This window comes from Coturnix japonica, chromosome W, assembly GCF_054131305.1.
Source record: "Coturnix japonica strain WE chromosome W, WE-NBRP24, whole genome shotgun sequence".
Taxonomy (NCBI): domain Eukaryota; kingdom Metazoa; phylum Chordata; class Aves; order Galliformes; family Phasianidae; genus Coturnix; species Coturnix japonica.
Window position 1 is genome coordinate 29,403,298 of NC_140701.1, and position 5,587 is coordinate 29,408,884.

The following is a 5,587-nucleotide window of genomic DNA, read 5'->3' on the forward strand; positions in this document are numbered from 1 at the left end:
GCAAACAAAATCAATACAGTCATCTTGATCCCTGCAGGAACACGCTGTGAGCAACAGAACACCTTCCTGGAAGAACTACCTCCATGAACAGAGGCAGCGACCACCTCCTCCCCTCCTACAGCCTCATTGCTTTCTCCTTAAGTATCACCACACGGAGACTCGACCCTCCCTGGCACCCAGGCACCAAAGGGCTCTTTTCATGTTCTTTACACCAGGCTGGGAAAGAATCTTGGCTTCAAAACTTCCAGAGCAGCAAGAAGGAAGTATTGGTTCTCTTCACAGACAGCCTTGGCTATTCCACTGCTGCCAGTGGGGAACATCAGCAGAGAGCATCTCTAAAGCAGAGAGAAGCATATGTATGAGAATGAAAGTAAATTAGGTCTGAGCAGGATTAATTGGGATTTAATTGAACTATGTGAACTGGAACTCGGGTCACAAGCTGCTTATTAACCTGCCTCAAGAGATCATGCAGCTTGCACTGCAGGAGCACAAGGATGCACTGTGAGCAGGACGGCGTGTGGTCAGAGAGGGAGACCTGCTTGAACAGTCAAAAATGGAAGAGAAAAACTGCTTGAGATAGATGCCTGGGAATTTGAGGACTTACCGCACAGTCTTTCTTTCCTTTCCTCTTCTGGGGAGGGAACCAAGTAACACCAGCCAGAGCTCACCCAGCTCACCGCTCCTCCTGCAGCCCAAGTGGCTGCCAGGCAGCTCCCTGCTACAGCTACACTTGCCAGGGAGCCTACAGAAATCCCCATTATCAATCGACTGAATCCCCATCTAATCCCCCGCTCCTATTAACAAACACTGCCTTTATTTTGCTACCTCCACGGGGGCTCTTGGAGCCAATATCCCTCATGAGAGGCAAATTAATTAAGACATTGCACCGTTTCCTCTTTCCAGGAAGGTGGAGGTGTTCTGGCAGACATTTTGCTGCTTCCAAGTCAAGCACGGACACACGCATGCCTGAAAGTATGAGCCAACCACCTTCACACAGATCGAAGGAGCTGAATGGCCTCCCCTAAACGGGTCACTCTCGTGAACAGGCCATGGATGTCCTTGTGTTTCTACAGAGCTCCAGCAGCTTTCATAGTAAACACACAGAAAGAGGCAGCATGACTTTTAAAAAGTTATTTTTGTTTTAATTTGAAACAAAGATTATATGTAATTGGTGTGAGATATTTTTGTCATGTTTCTTTGTCCTGAGATCTCCAAGCAACTTCGGAGTGCTTTTGTCTTGCATGCTTTGTTCTGTTCTCCTCATGCTGCCCACCTGACTCATCCACCAACAGCAAGGGAGATAAGCAAACGCGGTCCTTCTCACACTGATGGTTCCAGCAAATGTGCTGTTAGGCTTCTGGTAGAGAACAGACACAGCACAGCACTGCTGCCGGACCTGGGCTCACAATGCATTTGTCAATTGAGGATGTCAGTCTGTGTATGCAAAAGGATGGCAGACTTGCAGCCCCACCACAGAACCCTTTTCTTCAAAGCCACTGTAAGCCCTGTGGCACCTAACACAGCAGGTTTTCCTCCCGTTGACTCATTCATGATCAAACAAACCAAGCAGTGAGCTGGCATCTGGAAGCTCCAGATGCCTTACAGAGACTCTGTGGCTATGACACCACCTCTCTCCAGTCCCATCTAGCCATATTTCAGGCTAACACTGGACCGTCCCTGGCCCTGAAGAGACAGACCCTGAAGGAATGCAGTGTCTCCAGCTCTTACCATATATCAAGTCCCAAATAGGTGAAGTCCTCTTTGCTGCTAATGCATTGGAAGCCCTTCCCTTCCAACTTCCTTAGTTCCTCTCCGCAGTTCATGAAAGGGAAAGCACAGCCATGCCTGAAAAACAGACCACGCAGTCCGTTGCCATTGGTGCACCTCTGAGGAAGCATTCCAGGCGATTCTGCTGTCCTTTGTGCCTTCCTGCTCAAGCCCTTATCATTTCCTTTTGCTTTCCTTCTTGGATTTCTTGCTCAGCTGAGCAGCACTTGCCTTGGGTTTCTTCACCGTCTCCCAAGTCTTAGACTCAAAGCTCTCTGAGTCCTGCAAGAAGCAATTTGGAAACAGTCAGGGAGCTTTCTAACAACTGGCTGATGCCCAGCTCATTTCAGGCATTTATGTGAAAGCAAAAATACGTAAGTGCTGGGTATTTCCGCTGGAATGCATCTATATCAGGCTGAGCCTACATTTAGTAAGACTTGAACAGCACCATCCCTGCTTCCTCTGCATGTGTTTCTGGATGAGTGTGAATCCACACACAGCCTGTTACCACAGAGGTTGTTATAAGCTTAAGTGCCTAAATCAGAGTATCATCATAGTATCATAGTCTCGTGCGGGTTGGAAGGGACCTTAGAGATCATTGAGTCCAACCCCCCGGAATTCGAGCCTCCTGTGTAGCAGAGCGGCACTTCTACCACTTGCGCCACAGGGGGGGATTCGAACCCAGGGCCTCCGGTGTTGCAACGCGGCATTCCTACCACTTGCGCCACCGGGGCACACAAATCAGGCTTTGTAGAAAAAAAACACCCCCATTTTAACAGCAGGACAAAAACCAACACTAAGCAACAATTATTCACACCAGAAAAAGGAGAAGATATCACAGAATCACCAGCATGTATTAAACCACTGAAAAAGTATTTCTGCCAAATTTTCTTCCTTATCATGTGTGAGACAAAAGGTAAGCCTCAAAACAGCAGTCAGAATGTTACGTTCAGAGCCTTTACACCAAGACCAAAATCCAGGCAGGGCACCGAAGGCAAAGCTCTTTTCACCTGGACTAACAAGGAATCCTAAGCTATAAAGTTTGTTTCCTTCAGGCAGATGACAGATCATATTTCAGCCATGGGAAATAAAGTCTAGTTATCTGGTAAAGACACGAGGGAACAGCACCAGTCTCATTGGAGAAAGCGCACACACACAGATTGCCTATTTTCATTAAATGCATTTGAGTCTAAATATTGCTTTAGCATCTTGGGTTCTAGCAGTCAGAGCTTGCCAACTGGAAAAGGACACACAGAAAATGCCAGAGCAAGATCTGCTAGCTTCAAGCTCCCAACACAGAGCACCAGATAATAGAGGGGCAGACATGCATCTGACAGTATCCTTTAATCAAAGAGTCCTGTTCAATCATCTCTAAAGTCACTGGGCTATTATAGTTCACATCTGTGTGGTTTCCCAAGGAAAGTGAGTTGGCTGCCTTTCCAAAGGCTGTAATCAGTGCACGGGGAGCAGCGAGGCTCTGCAGAAACAGAGCAACAAGCAGCTATTACTCAGGTTTGTAGATTGGTGCTGCTGAGAAGTGAACACTGATGCCTTCTGCTGTTCGAACCAAGGTAGTCTCCAAAGCCTGAAGCCTCTAAAACAAAGAAGCTCATCTGTACCTGAACCTAAGCATCATTCCTAAGAAATGGAGAGTGTCTCTTTTGTTTATTGTCATGTGAATTAATCACATGCACAGGAAATCATGGGGACAGTGCATATACGGAGAAAATAAGAAATAGAGCATATAAACAACCTAAACACAAACAAGCTTGTCAGTTCTATCACATTAATAGGACAAATGAGGGCCAGAAACCCCACACCTAACAAAGAGGTCATCATTCTCAAAGAACAAGCACTAGATATACAGTATCTACAGAAGTACAGAAGAGAGACAAGCTCAAGGCGCAGGGACACCTTTCTTCCTCCCATGCCACTTTTGTTTCTCTCGGCCCTTGGAGAACAGGGGATGCTCACAGTCCATCGCCAGCAGTTCCAGATGGGCTGAAAGGCCACCAGTTGGGAACACCAACACGGAAACGTGGGACAAGCAGCTCCATTTCCAGGGAGGGACGTGAAGCCGACCACTTCATGGCTCTGTGATTGCCAGCCCTAGCCAGGCGCATTTTGAGCTGCTAATGAAAGAGGCAGCACCACTATTCATATGTTTGTTTTGCTTTAATTTGCAACAAAGAGATGCTAAATGCATCCAAAATACATTTCAATATGAAATCAAATAATTGGGATACTGGTAATGACTAAAGTTTCCTTAGTTCCTCTTCGCAGTCCACAAAAGGGAAAGCACGGCCATGCCTGAAAACAAGACCACGCAGTGTGTGTCCTTTGGTGCACCTCAGAGGAAGCATTCCAGGCGATTCTGCTGTCCTTTGTGCCTTCCTGCTCAAGCCCTTATCGCTTCTTTTTGCTTTCTTTCTTGGCTTTCTTGCTCAGCTGAGCAGCACTTGCCTTGGGTTTCTTCACCGTCTCTCAAGTCTGAGACTCAAAACCCCCCAAGTCCTACAAGAAGCAATTGGGAAACAGTTAGGGAGCTTTCTAACAACTGGCTGACAGCTGCTTTGAGAGCTCAAGTCACCTGACCGAGCAGCTTTGGGGGCCAGCACTGGAAATTGCCTTCCTGACCTCAGGGCACATTAGAAACTCCACCTTTGTCTAGTTCCCAAAAATCCCATGCAAACCAGAGCCTAAAGTCCTCTCTTGCAAGGCGGTCCGTGCTGGGAGGGTGGACCCTCTGCCTGGCAGCTCACAGGGCTCAGCAGCAGCTGCAGGATAGGATGAGCTGGCACCTCAAGGCTGCTGGCGTGCAGAAGGAAGGACAGAACCAAGTGCGGCACTCTCAGCAGTGCCGGGGCACACTGCCATAGGCAACAGCTACAGACGGTTCCCTCCCAGCTGACTGCCTGAGCATTCCTATTAATCTCACACAGCGCTACTTACTGCCTTTGGGGACTTGGAAACTGGCAGGATGATGGCCAGCACACACAGGAGCTGGAAAAGGGCTCCAAACAAGAGTCCATAGCGCAGCACGTTCTCCATTAGGGTGGGCTCAGGGATCTCAGGTGATGAGAAATGCAGTTCAGCAGCCATAGAGCAGACAGCTGCTGCTCCACTGCTCTCACAGAGGCTGCCTGCTGTGAGGGGGGGGAAAAATGGCATCGTTAGTGTCAGGCACTGCAATGGGGTTACTTCCTGCTAGCAAACATTTCCAGGCTGACTTAGAGAGTTGCTGGGATGATATCCAGGGCCTACTGACTCGCGAACAAAAAGGGACATCAAAGTTGCATTTCAGTTGCCTTTGTCCGCCTGCCTAGGAAAAGACCCCTCAGCCTTCAGTACTGCTGCACTTGCAGGTGGGGGGAAGATAAGCAAGAGAGGACGGGTGGATGTCAAATAAGGGAAGAGCTTAACAGACAAGAATAAACCTATCCCTGAGCTCCATTACACATGCGTGACCACTGCCTTATTAATATTAATACCAGTATTATTCACAGAATTAAAGTTTCCCATGTTCACGTACCTGGTTGTGGACGTGTTTGCTGTCTTGCTGCTGCTGTGCTCTACAACGCCAGCCACAGAAATAAAGCGTGAAGAAAGCTGATCTGTTGAAGACAGAGGAGTGAGCTGTGCTTAACCAACACTGCTTCAGAGCACGCTTACAGTAAGGCACACCTACCTTACAATGGCCACGCAGGAAGCTCCAGACACAGCTCCGGACTGTTTCCATGAAGCCCAATTGCATTTCACAGCCACTCACGCTCTGTAGCTCGACAATCTGCAACAGAAAAGTCACAAGATGCAAATCCCA

The 5,587-nt window shown here is 48.1% G+C and overlaps 1 pseudogene; it reads right to left on the minus strand.

Annotated features, from left to right (window-relative positions):
- Positions 1 to 4,173: 4,173 nt before the first annotated feature.
- LOC146754662 (protein MANBAL-like) lies at positions 4,174 to 4,869 on the minus strand (annotated as a pseudogene).
- Positions 4,870 to 5,587: the final 718 nt, after the last annotated feature.